Source organism: Oncorhynchus keta, chromosome 31 (genome assembly GCF_023373465.1).
Source record: "Oncorhynchus keta strain PuntledgeMale-10-30-2019 chromosome 31, Oket_V2, whole genome shotgun sequence".
Taxonomy (NCBI): domain Eukaryota; kingdom Metazoa; phylum Chordata; class Actinopteri; order Salmoniformes; family Salmonidae; genus Oncorhynchus; species Oncorhynchus keta.
Genome location: NC_068451.1, coordinates 9,545,100 through 9,558,376, shown reverse-complemented (window position 1 = coordinate 9,558,376; position 13,277 = coordinate 9,545,100). Strand labels below are relative to the sequence as shown.

At 40.3% G+C, this 13,277-nt stretch overlaps 1 long non-coding RNA gene across 3 annotated transcripts in view; it reads left to right on the top strand.

The window, feature by feature from the left end:
• The first annotated feature begins 2,736 nt into the window (after nt 1–2,736).
• LOC118364360 (uncharacterized) overlaps nt 2,737–13,277 on the top strand; it is a 17,631-nt gene continuing 7,090 nt past the window's right edge. For 2 of the 3 annotated variants that reach the window (XR_008087885.1, XR_004821570.2), the window contains exons 1-4: nt 2,738–2,906; nt 4,136–4,227; nt 4,318–4,421; nt 12,809–12,879. This is a non-coding gene — a long non-coding RNA (uncharacterized LOC118364360). Of the gene's footprint in view, nt 2,907–4,135; nt 4,228–4,317; nt 4,422–12,808; nt 12,880–13,277 lie in introns of all 3 variants that reach the window. The other variant, XR_008087886.1, reaches the window with a different exon arrangement.

Sequence of the window (13,277 nt, the reverse complement as noted above, 5' to 3'; positions counted from 1 at the left end):
CATCCTGGGAAGAATTGGCTGATTACCTGCGTAGTGTGCCAATCCAGCCATACATTTACGTGTATTTACAATATGTGGATAACTACAAATACTTAGGTGTCTGGCTAGACTGTAAACTCCCCTTCCAGACTCACATTAAGCATCTCCACAACAAAGCTTCCTTCACTCATGCTGCCAAACATACCCTCGTAAAACTGACCATCCTACTGATCCTTGACTTCGGCGATGTCATCTATAAAATAGCCTCCAACACTCTACTCAGCAAACTGGATGTAGTCTATCACAGTGCCATCCGTTTTGTCACCAAAGCCCCATATACTACCCACCACTGCGACCTGTACGCTCTCATTGGCTGACCCTCGCTTCATACTCATCGCCAAAGCCACTGGCTACAGGTTATCTACAAGTCTCTGCAAGGTAAAGCCCCACCCTATCTCAGCTGGCTGGTCACCATAGCAGCACCCACTCGTAGCACAGGCTCCAGCAGGTATATCTCACTGGTCACCCCCAAAGCCAATTCCTCCTTTGGTTGCCTTTCCTTCCAGTTCTCTGCTGCCAATGACTGGAACGAACTGCAAAAATCACTGAAGCTGGAGATTCCCATCTCCCTCACTAGCTTTAAGAACCAGCTGTCAGAGCAGCTCACAGATCACTGCACCTGTTCTTAGCCAATCAATCTACCTCATTCCCATACTGTATTTATTTATTTTGCTCCTTTTGCACCACAGTATCTCTACTTGCACATCCATCTTTTGCACATCTACTATTCCAGTGTTTAATTGCCATATTGTAATTACTTCGCCACCATGGCGTATTTATTGCGTTAACTCCCTTATTTGACCTTATTTGCACTCACTGTATAGACCTTGCTTTCTTTTTTCTACTGTATTATTGACCTGTATGTTTTGTTCATTCCATGTGTAACTCTGTGTTTTTGTATGTGTCGAACTGCTATACTTTATCTTGGCCAGGTCGCAGTTGCAAATGAGAACTTGTTCTCAATGGTGGTGCGCGCTCAATAACGTTTCAATCGGTGACGTCACTTGCTCTGAGACCTTGAAGTAGTGGTTCCCCTTGCGCTGCAAGGGCCTAGGATTTTGTGGAGCGATGGGTAACGATGCTTCGTGGGTGACTGTTGTTGATGTGGTTCGCGCCCGGGTATGGGCGAGGGGACGGTACAAAGGTATACTGTTACACTTACCTGGTTAAATACAAAATAATTGTAAAAATAATTCGATCCAATGGTCGGAGACCGCCCCCCCAAAAACAAAAAAAGAGCACCATTCTGCACTAACTGTAGTTTTTATTCAGACATTTGTAACAAAACATAATCATAACATTTAAAACGATAAATATATATACAAAAATAAGACTCATCAAAAAGTGACAAATAGAAATAAAATAAATACGAATAAAAAAGAATTGGATTATTACAATATTACCCTATTGCTAACAAAAAAAACACGCAGTTGCCTGAGTAGCTCACAAACTAGAATCAGGTCGCCTACTCCGACAAGGTTAATTGACCAACAATCCCACACCGAAGAGTCCGAGGAAGAAAGACAGGAGGAGCGGGTTCCAGTCACAGACCCACCAAGGTAGTTCACCATATTCCATCCACCTTATGTTTAGGCTATATCTATGTTCTGATCAGTTCACTCTCCAAGTAGACTGGAATCCATTAACGTTACATCAGGTTGGGCTCCTGGCTAGGCTACTCTCCAAAATCCAGAGGAAAACAAACAGAATGGAAGGGTGCATTTCAGTCCAAGTCCAAAGTGACTTCATTCATGTATTTTCCGATTTCCCTGAGCAGTAGGGGTGTATTCATTACGTCTTGCAATGGAAACGGTTTACGGTTTAAGAACCCAACGGAAGCAAACGAAACGGGGTGGGACATACCAGAATCTGTCCAATAGAAACGCTCGTTTTCCGTTTCAAATAAACGTTTTATTTTGTAAAACGTTTTGAAACAGAATAGGCTTAATGAATACTCCCCAGGTTTTGACCCCCTGTGTATGTTGTACTACCAGGCTTTTTGTGGCACGCCCTGGAGGCACACGGATGTTTTTAAATGTATGGTTCTGCACAGAGCTGTTTTTTTGTGGCAGTGTCTATTAGATGCCCACCTGTGCTGTAGGAGCCACTGTTCAAGTCCCAATTTCAGTTCTCTAAACTAGTTCCTGGTAGTTATCCACCATATTACAGATTATGTTTTTGTTTGCATAGTATATTTTTTTTTGTATAGGACAGGCACATCTTTCTGCTTTTCAACCCCATACGTATCTTGCATTTATCAAATAACAAACAAGACTCAAACAAAGGTAAAAAGGAGCACTTTGTTTCATTTTATTATACTGTCACCTTCCAGTAATATGAATGTATAATTGCTGGTCCAAGCCCCATTCAGGCTCTTCTTCCTCTCTCAATCACTACATAGGTGTGAATTGATAATCCCAGCGTTCTCAGGCCTTTGTTGGAACTGTTCACTTTGATGGGGTGCCTTGTAAAGAAAGAGGAAATCATGTCTCACTTTGTTTATGAGGTCCTGGACCCCTTGGTTTCCCCTAATTTCCTACAGGCCTGGTTTTAACAAAAACATATCCACTTTACCTTCATCTACTACTGTAACTGTACTGGGGATATTATCTAGCTGGCTAGCAAATCCATTTAGCAGATATAAACTAAACCTGTTGAACTGACTTCATGACCACGTCCCATTTGTTACTGTATGTTTGAAACGTCACAGCTGTTCTGGTAGCTAATCATATGTCACGTTACTTTAACCGCAGTTGCTATCATCATAGGAGGAACTATTAACTTTACATGCCACACTGAATAATCGGTAAACACTCTGGTGAAATCGGAAGATTTAACTTCACAGATAGGAGCGACAAAGTAATTAAGTAAGTAACTAGCTAGGTGGTCGGTAGATAGCTCGCTAACTTCATACAGTTTATGGTAACGTTAGCTCAAGGCTAGCTCGCTAACGGCTGGCTAAAAGCTAACGTAGCTGTGAGATACCTAGCTACAAGTTTCACTGTCGTATTTTGTCAATATTCGTGTGAAATTGATTGGACCATCACTTTTGTATAAGTTCCATCTACAATTAAAATTGATTTCTATCAAGAGAACGCTGACATGAAAAGTTTTTGTTTGACCGTGTTTGCTTCAAGGCAAGGATGTTAGCCATTCAGCTAGCTAGCTATTTTCGCTGGAAAGCTGTGGCAGCTTCCATGAACGTTAACGTTAGACCACATAGTATCTTTGTTTAGGCATTAGCTAGCCCAATGAAAATTATATTAGCCACGTTATAACAAGGATATTGTTTTATATTCGTTTATGATTGGCTTCAAGAGCATTTTAGGCCGTACATTATTTCCTATAATGCACGGTACATCAGCATGGTAGAATTCAATGGCTTATAGTTCACTTATAGTTCACATTTTCTACGTTTGAGCTGATTTTTGATAGCAAATGTCGAATTGAAAACATTATTGAATTCGATTTTTCATAATAGCAATTTAGGACTGATGGCTTGGTTAGCTTAACTAGTAACTCTGTTGGTTTGGTTACCAAGGCAACTACTACAGCAATATAGTACATTTGCTTGCTACTTCAGTGGATGTGGAACACATTTCTACCTGCAAATTAACACATTTCTAGCGGCAAATGTGTTAAAGGTGCACTATGCAGAAATAACTTTTTTGCTAAAATTCTAATAGTTTGCCTAATTTAAGTTTAATGACAAAACAGTTTCGAGAATCATTGTATCATCTAAACTGCTGTGAAGTATATTTTCCATAACCAAACATATTGTATTTTCAGCTGTTTGAAGCTGGTGTACTAAACGGAGAGTAAAAGATGCAAAAACCAAACTTAAGAGCGGAAGCATAGAAATAGCGCACATAGAACAGATTTACCACATACACTTGCTTTCAATGAGAACAACATATCTATAACTCACATTTCTATGTGAATTTGGTCAGTTCGCAGCTCAGGGCTCTATGCCCAACTCTGTGGAAGATTAGTTCTGCTAGCGCTTAGCCCCTCATTGATTAACCCTTACATAATGCTATTCATGACAGCATTGATATGATACTCTATTCTATTGCCTCTGTTACTTGACACACAGGGTAAACATGACCATGGAGGAACCAGGTGCTGATATAGAGGTGACTGTCAAAACTTTGGACTCCCAGAGCCAAAGTTACACTAGGCGGACAGGTACGTTCTCATATCCAACGGAGCGCTTTTACAGTAGCCTTACATATACTGGATATAGGCCTAATCCTCACACCGGTGTCTTTTTCTCAGTTGACAGTGAAAGAGTTCAAGGAGCACATTGCCACTTCAGTGGACAAACAGGCTGATCTACCAGGGCCGAGTTCTGCAGGATGAGAGGACCCTGACAGAGTACAGTGAGTAATGCTGTGTGTCTGTGGAGTTTCCTGGAATCAATACAAAACAGCCACATGCTAATAAACATGAAATTAGTCCAGACAGTTTTATCTGGAGCAGCACACAGCTGCACTGAAGCATCTGTCAACACAGAACAGAAATGCAGCAAACAGTCAGATATCTTTGTCTATATGTGATATATAGAATAACTCTCCTATTCCCTTATTCCATGACTTTCAAGGTCAGTTATGCACAGATGTAAGCCTATTATACAACTGCACACCATCAGAACTTGAGTATCCATCATGTAATTGCTGTAAGCCGTTTGGCTGCTTTGCACATCACCTGATAGATTGATGAAGCACCAGTGTCCTCTAAATACACCGTAATCAATGAGCAACAGAATATAATATATGGTTCACCGGCGGCCCTTGGCACCTTAATTGGGGTGGACGTGCTCATAGTAATGGTTGGAATGGAATCAATGGAATGGTATCGACACATCAAACACATGTTTTCCATTCCAGTCCTCCCCTCAGCAGCCTCCAGTGATATTGTTGTATAATTTTACAAGATGTGTCATTTTCCTCTTCTAATGTGGAAAAAGATGACCTCACGGCTTTCAGTGAATACTTTTGTATGATTTTGTCATCGTATGATGGTATGGGCATCATTATTTAAGCATTTAGCAAACCCACACCACGTGGTATAGCCAGCAGCATACCACCCTGCATACCACTGCTGGCTTGCTTCTGAAGCTAAGCAGGGTTGGTCCTAGTCTGTCCCTGGATGGGAGACCAGATGCTGCTGGTGTTGTTGGGTGGCCAGGAGGAGGCACTCTCTAAAACATATCCCAATGCCCCAAGGCAGAGATTGGGGACACTGCCCTTTGTAGGGTGCTGTCTTTCAGATGGGATGTTAAACGGGTATCCTGGCTCTCTGAGGTCATTAAAGATCCCATGGCATTTATTGTAAGATTAGGGATGTTAATCCTGGCTAAATTCCCAATCTGGCCCTCAAACCATCACGGGCACCTAATAATCCCCAGTTTACAATTGGCTCATTCATCCCCCTCCTGTAACTATTCCCCAGGTCGTTGATGTAAATGAGAACGTGTTCTCAGTCAACTTACCTAGTAAAATAACGAATAAATAAAATAAAACTTGGGTAATATTTGGTTGAGATGTTGATCAATGAGATTACGACATGTATTCACTCACTCAAAAAGTAAGTAAGTTGAATTTCCAAAATGCTTTCAACCATTTGAAGAGCACAGCCTAATTCCATTTTGAAAACAATGTCAGATTATTGGTTTAGTTGTCACCCATTACTTAATCCCCAAAAGTAATTATTCATCATGACTGGGCCATAAACAATAAATAGTAATGCTGTATAATCAAAAAAAGGTTAAAATTCCACCTTTCTGGTAAAAAAATATTATAAGTTGTTTGAGGTGTCGTCACTTTTGAGAACACAAGCTCAAGTACACAGTACAAATATGATAAAAATAAAATATTTTTTGATGTATTTCTTACTCAACAAAACTGCATGAATATAGCTTGAAAATACTTATATGCTTTATAAATATAGCATAATCAAATTATACAATTACTAAGATTTCACCTTTTAACTGTGAAATGCATATTTGTATGTTTAGTGTTAGAGAAAATGGGCATGTTTTCTGAAGGTCTCTCTTGATCAAAACGTCTGCCCCAATCACTGTGAACGTCTCACAGAGCTTTAGCTTGGCTTCCTGAACTCGTTAGGAACTTACCTTTCATAACATATTAATATTGTCCAGCTATGACAGAAAATTGTTTTGTTTTTGTTTAAAGCCTATGAATTATTTTACATCAATGGCTATAAATCGATCTCTGAATGCGCTACCGTGATGAAATAATTTTCTCCTGCTGCGCTAGGATGTTGGTTGCATGTAATGATTGCAGGCATGTGCTTTGTCCGTGGCTCAGTTGCTGTGACGTGGTGTTCAGCAAGGAGTTGATGAACAGTCCGAAAAGCGATGTCACACAGGCTCAGTAATACTAATGTGTTGGTGTGAACCAGGGCTGTCGCTCAGTGGATGCCATTTTCGATCTACGTATCCACAGATCGATTTATAAGCGAAAATATCGGTCGGTACCAGAACCATGCAGGACCCCTAACCATCTAGCAAGTTTTAAAAGCACAGCAAAGTTCAAATGGGAATACAATGTCAGAAATATTGTTTATTTATACAGCAGATTGTGTTATCACTGTGCTTAATCTAATAGCAGAACAAAATGACCTGGGATTGGATTACATTAAAAAAGACATGGAGCAAGTGATCAATTCCGTTTGAGATGTTACGCTGATTATTACTGCAATTGTGAATGCTATTTTATGCATGCTATCGTGAACATAAACGCCTATTATGATTAACCTACATAAGACATTTAAAGTTACAGTAACCTCAATGTGGACAGGAATGTTACTCATTTTAAGGTTGAATGTTAAGTTAGTTTGTAAGCGCCTTAACTTTAGGCCATTTACTGTTACAAAAGCAGTATTGAATTGTTTTTGGTTGACAATGTAACCAAATATCAACATCCTAAAGAAGAATTATCTACAGCTTGGATAGTTCCATTTGAGCCACTGGCTGAATCCTGTTCTTTAACTTTTATTTGGAGATGTGAATCTAACATACAGTGCATTCGGAAAGTATTCAGAACCCTTGACCTTTCTACATTTTGTTATGTTACAGCCTTATTCTTAAATTGATGAGGAAAAAGCCAATCTACACACAATACCCCATAATGACAAAGCAAAAACTGATTTTAGACGTGTTAGCAAATTTATTAAAATAAAACTGAAATATTACATTTACATAAGTATTCAGACCCTTTGTTGAAGCACTTTGGTAGCGATTACAGCTTTGACTCTTCTTGGGTCTGACGCTACAAGCTTGGCACACCTGTATTTGGGGAGTTTCTCCCATTCTTCTCTGCAGATCCTCTCAAGCTCTCTCAGGTTGGATGTGGACCGTTGCTGCACAGCTATTTTCAGGTCTCTCCAGAGATGTTCGATCGGGTTCAAGTCCGGGCTCTGGCTGGGCCACTCAAGGACATTCAGAGACTTATCCCGAAACCACTCATGCGTTGTCTTGGCTGTGTTGTCCCTGTTAGACTGGGGCGAATGTTCACCTTCGGAGGTCCTGAGGACCCTAGAGAAGGTTTTCATTAAGGATCTCTCTGTACTTTGCTCGGTTCATCTTTCCCTCGATCCTGACTATGATATGACAAAGCCTACCATAGTCAGTGCAGACGCCAGTAGTTATGGGTTAGGATGGTCTTACTACAGAAAGAAGTGGACAGTTAAAGCCAGTAGCTTATTGCTCCAGGACTCTCACAGATGCAAATAAGCGCCATGCACAGATAGAAAAGGAGTGACTGGGCATATGAGAAATTTACCAGATATCTGATACATTCACACTGCTGAGTGATCAAACTTCTTATTCCATTAATAAACTGTGAAGACCTTGACTTAGTGCCTGTCAGAGACGGTTCATGCGCATGATGTGTTATAACCCTACAGCCAAGTATGTGCCGGGGAAACGGCTTGTTATAGCATACACCCTTTCCAGACATCCCCAGTCAGCCGTTACACAAGATATCGCAGGGTTGACCAGTGAAATCGAGGCCTATAAGGATGCAGTTCATAAGGATTCAGTTCATACAGTAATGGCCTATCTCAACCAACAAGCTGTACGTCGTCAAGAAGCAGACACAACAAGATGCAGAGCTGCAGATGGTGAAACACTATGTGACAACAGGATGGCCTAAGTATGCAGCCAAAGTGCCAGACAAGGTGCAAGCCTACTACACCCCCCGACAGAACCTCTCAATGACACAAGGACTAATGTTGTATGGAGATAGAATAGTAGTACCACAAAATATGAGAACTGAAATGTTAAAGCGCATACTCAACAGCCATCAGGGCGTTGTGAAGGGCCGGGAGCGAGCTAGAGGTAGTGTGTGGTGGCCTTGAATAAGTAAAAACAGGAAATGGTCAGGAAATAGTCCGTACATGCAAAGACTGCCACGAGTCCGAACCTACTCAGAGGAGGGAGCCTCTGATCACCACTCCACTCCCCAGTTGCCCATGGGAAAGAGTAGCAGCTGACATATGTGAGCTCAACAAGCAAAACTACTTGGTAGTTGTGGAGTATTTTTCTAGATGTATATAGAAATATCTTACCTCAAAGACGTGTCAGGAGAAACTACAAGAGCTAAACTGAAGAACATCTTCGCCTGTTTAGGATGCCCAAATATTCTAATTACAGACAATGCTCCACAGTTCTCAGCTAGAGAAAGAACCCCACTGCACCTATCAATGTGACTGGCAGTCCACCCAGCTCACCTTAGGGTAATATATAGTTAGTGTTGAAGAAACAACAACTGTTTTTATGGAATGTTAAAGACAGAAAATGAGTTGCTGTTTCATGAGTTGTTGAACTTTAAAGACAGAAAAGTTTGTTTATGAATTCATATGTTGAGGCAAGTTAATTACAGAGTGATGAACTATAAACATTGTGTTGTGTTGACATTTTAGAAACATATGTCTTGAAAGGGTGATGTGTTGTATTGGAACTATTTTATTATAGCGCATGGCACAGGTATGTTCATGACGTCATATTAAAGGTGATTGGGCAAGTCGGTCCGCGTGCATCCGTCGTAACATTGAAGACAGTCTCCTGTGTTACTTTATTGTTTCGTTAAAGTCAACCAAAGTGATATTCACCTCAAGATTCTTCTCATAAAGCATAACACTACAGTGACCATGATAACATCATCCGGTGGTTGAAATTTCACCCTCAAAACAACCGTTTAAGGTTGATTACTTTTTTCATATCTAATGTATTTTCCACATAGGTTCCACGTCACGATTCCATTGACAAGTTACGTTGAAACAATGTTGATTCAACCAGTTTGTGCCTAATGATCAGATGTGCTTTTCAGCATTAAATTTGGAACTTTATCGGTGTAAAGTTGCTGGTATGTATAGAGAGAGAGAATTAAATAATGTCAGGCATATTCCATTAAGAGACAAAGAACCCCTGAAAAGTTGATCCGACTACACCAATTGGAAGCAGTGTTCTCTTTGTTCTCCTCAAAACGTTAACACAAGTCAAATGAATATGCACAATATTGTTATTCACAAATCAGAAAACAAGGACATCTTATGAAGGTCTACCTATGAAACACTCAGAAAGTTGAGTTTGCGTGTGGTATTGTAGCAGGGTTTTTTCCTGTTCAGGCTCACATATTCAGGAAAACTCCTGGCCCTAATGCTTACAACAAGAATAATTCATTACATTGATACTGCTTGGTAGTTACTCTAGCGCTGTGATACTGTCTTACAAAACAAGAACCTGTGGGATGTGCATTACCAGTGTAGACTGCAGAAATGACAGTCATATTGAAACCCATCCACAAACATGGGGGCTGATGAAGGGTGAGGAGAATAGGTGTAGAAGCAGGCCTATTTCCTACAATTGGGTAAAAGCTTAAACACTTCTTACTTTAAAGGCCACCCACCCAAAAATACTTATAGGTAATAATATTGACATTTTTCGGTCACACTTCATAAACCATGGTACAAAACCATTTTGGTATGTGGGCCTTTGGACTATGTGGGATGGTGGAAAGTTGTGCTAACAAAAAAGGGGTTAATGATTACCACAATCCTAAAACGTTTAAAGCTCAGTCCGGACACAGAAAGATCAAGCCTAGAAAAAGCACTCAATTACCAGGTTTCTTTGAGGCTGCAAGTTGATTTGAAGTAGTATGTTAGAGGCCAAGGAAGTGTATTCATTCTTGCTCTTTTTGAATGGGTGGTTGGGTCAGCTCTTCACCCCCTGCTCCCAAGCAGTCTCAATACCCGACAGGTAAGAGAGATATGCAGATGCGATATCTGTTTTTAGTACTATTGACCTATTAATTAGGTTACTATGCACAAGCGATGATATATCAAAACCTCATGAGCCCTTCATGATGATTCTCAAAAGATTATTTTGGTCTTTAATTTATTTACAAAAAATATGTGACCCATAATTAAGTTTTATTATATTTAACCTTCATTTTTAAAGGGAGTCATTGGGTTACACACACATACAGTGGGGCAAAAAAGTATTTAGTCAGCCACCAATTTTGCAAGTTCTCCCACTTAAAAAGATGAGAGGCCTGTAATTTTTTTTCATGGGTACACTTCAACTATGACAGACAAAATGAGAAAAAAAAATCCAGAAAATCACATTGTGGGATTTTTTATGAATTTATTTGCAAATTATGGTGGAAAATAAGGATTTGGTCACTGACAAAAAAAGCACGATTTCTGGCTCTCACAGACCTGTAACTTCTTCTTTAAGATGCTCCTCTATCCTCCACTCGTTACCTGTATTAATGGAACCTGTTTGAACTTGTTATCAGTATAAAAGACACCTGTCCACAACCTTAAACAGTCACACTCCAAACTTCACTATGACCAAGACCAAAGAGCTGTCAAAGGACACCAGAAACAAAATTGTAGACCTGCACCAGGCTGGGAAGACTGAATCTGCAATAGGTAAGCAGCTTGGTTTGAAGAAATCAACTGTGGGAGCAATTATTAGGAAATGGAAGACATACAAGACCACTGATAATCTCCCTCGATCTGGGGCTCCACGCAAGATCTCACCCCGTGGGGTCAAAATGATCACAAGAACGGTGAGCAAAAATCCCAGAACCACATGGGGGGACCTAGTGAATGACCTGCAGAGAGCTGGGACCAAAGTAACAAAGCCTACCATCAGCAAGGGCATTGAAGATGAAACGTGGCTGGGTCATTCAGCATGACAATGATCCCAAACACACCGCCCGGGCAACGAAGCAGTGGCTTCGTAAGAAGCATTTCAAGGTCCTGGAGTGGCCTAGCCAGTCTCCAGATCTCAACCCCATAGAAAATCTTTGGAGGGAGTTGAAAGTCCGTGTTGCCCAGCAACAGCCCAAAAACATCACTGCTCTAGAGGAGATCTGCTTGGAGGAATGGGCCAAAATACCAGCAACAGTGTGTGAAAACCCTGTGAAGACTTACAGAAAACGTTTGACATCTGTCATTGCCAACGAAGGGTATATAACAATGTATTGAGAAACTTTTGTTATTGACCAAATACTTATTTTCCACCATAATTTGCAAATAAATTCATTAAAAATCCCACAATGTGATTTTCTGGATTTTTTTTTCTCATTTTTTTCTTCTCATTTTGTCTGTCATAGTTGAAGTGTACCTATGATGAAAATTACAAGCCTCATCTTTTTAAGTGGGAGAACTTGCACAATTGGTGGCTGACTAAATACTTTTTTGCCCCACTGTACAAGGAGTCAACTTTGAGTAAAAACAGACAATGAGTCACTTTTACAAGTGAGCCCTGCAAACATCATACAAAATGCAGTTTGCTGTACAGACTTCCCACCATATGTGGTTTGACTTGAAAGTGTTGTAATTGGAGTCTTACAAGCATACAGTATATGGTTTACAGAAAATCCACATGATTTCACAATTCATTTCTTTTTTTTCTGTAATGGCTGGATATGGACAGCACCTCAACAAATGGTTTCTCAGTTTCAGATGTAGTTTTTGAATTATTTCACATTTATCGCCTTGGCCTTTCCCTTGTCATCGTACACTTTCCCCACCCACTGTTTTCTCACTCTGGTGGTCATTTTTGTCAGTAATGTTTTCAAATAGATGTTTTCTTTCCTATAATTCTGCCCTTCTCTCTTTTCTTCCTTCCTTCCTTCCTTCCTACACTCACTCACTCACTCACTCACTCACTCACTCACTCACAGTATCTTGGCAAATGGTACTTCATTGCAGCGGCTGGTGTGAAGGAGTCTGATGTGCAGATGTTCAGACAGATGGACAGCACTGTGTTTCACCTGAATGAGACCTCTGAAAAGGCACTACTGTTGACCGGAGCCATGCGCGTTTAAGAGACCAGGGTTAGCTGACACACAATCATACTGGCAGAAAAGCCCACTTGGTGAATGTCCCAATAATCTCTCCTTCCTGAAGTGTGCACTTGTTCACTTCTCCCCAGGAATATAAAAGCATTGGATTTGGATATGCATGGGCTAAAGGGAGTTTCTTTTAACAGTAATGAGAAACGGAAGAAGAGAGGGATTATTTGGAACACATCCTTGGTCTGTTTCTGACCCAGATTTGACCCAGTTGTACACAGTTCAACAGGCTTAGTTACAGCCTATATGGCGTTTCAATGCTTGTGGACTATTCTACCCTGACTAACATTTTCAAAGTATAGGAGAACGTCAGTGTTGTTCACAATTACAGTAGAAGCTGTCTGTGTGATAATGCGCATATCTTTCCATTTTAGGGGTGGTCATTGCGTTATGAAAAACTGGACCTATACTATTCAGTCTGGAAAAGATTATTTGACATCACAAGGTAACTCACAACCACTCCCACTAACTTAGGTGAAACTTTTAATTATAGTTTTCTATTCTATCTCAGAATTTGAATGGGCCAATGAGTATCTCGGCCCATAGAAAAAATATTGGGACAGTGACATGTTTTTTGTTGTTGTTTTGGCTCTGTACTCCAGCACTTTGGATTTTAAATGATACAATGGCTGTGAAGTTAAAGTGAGTGCAGACTGTCAGCTTTCAGTAGAGGGTATTTTGATCCATATCGTCTGAACCGTTTAGAAATTACAGCACATTTTGTACATCGTTCCCCCATTTTAGGGGACCAAAAGTATTGGGACAAATTCACTTATGTGTATTAAAGTAGTGCAAAAGTTTAGTATTTGGTCCCAAAGTTAGAGACACGCAAATATCATACCC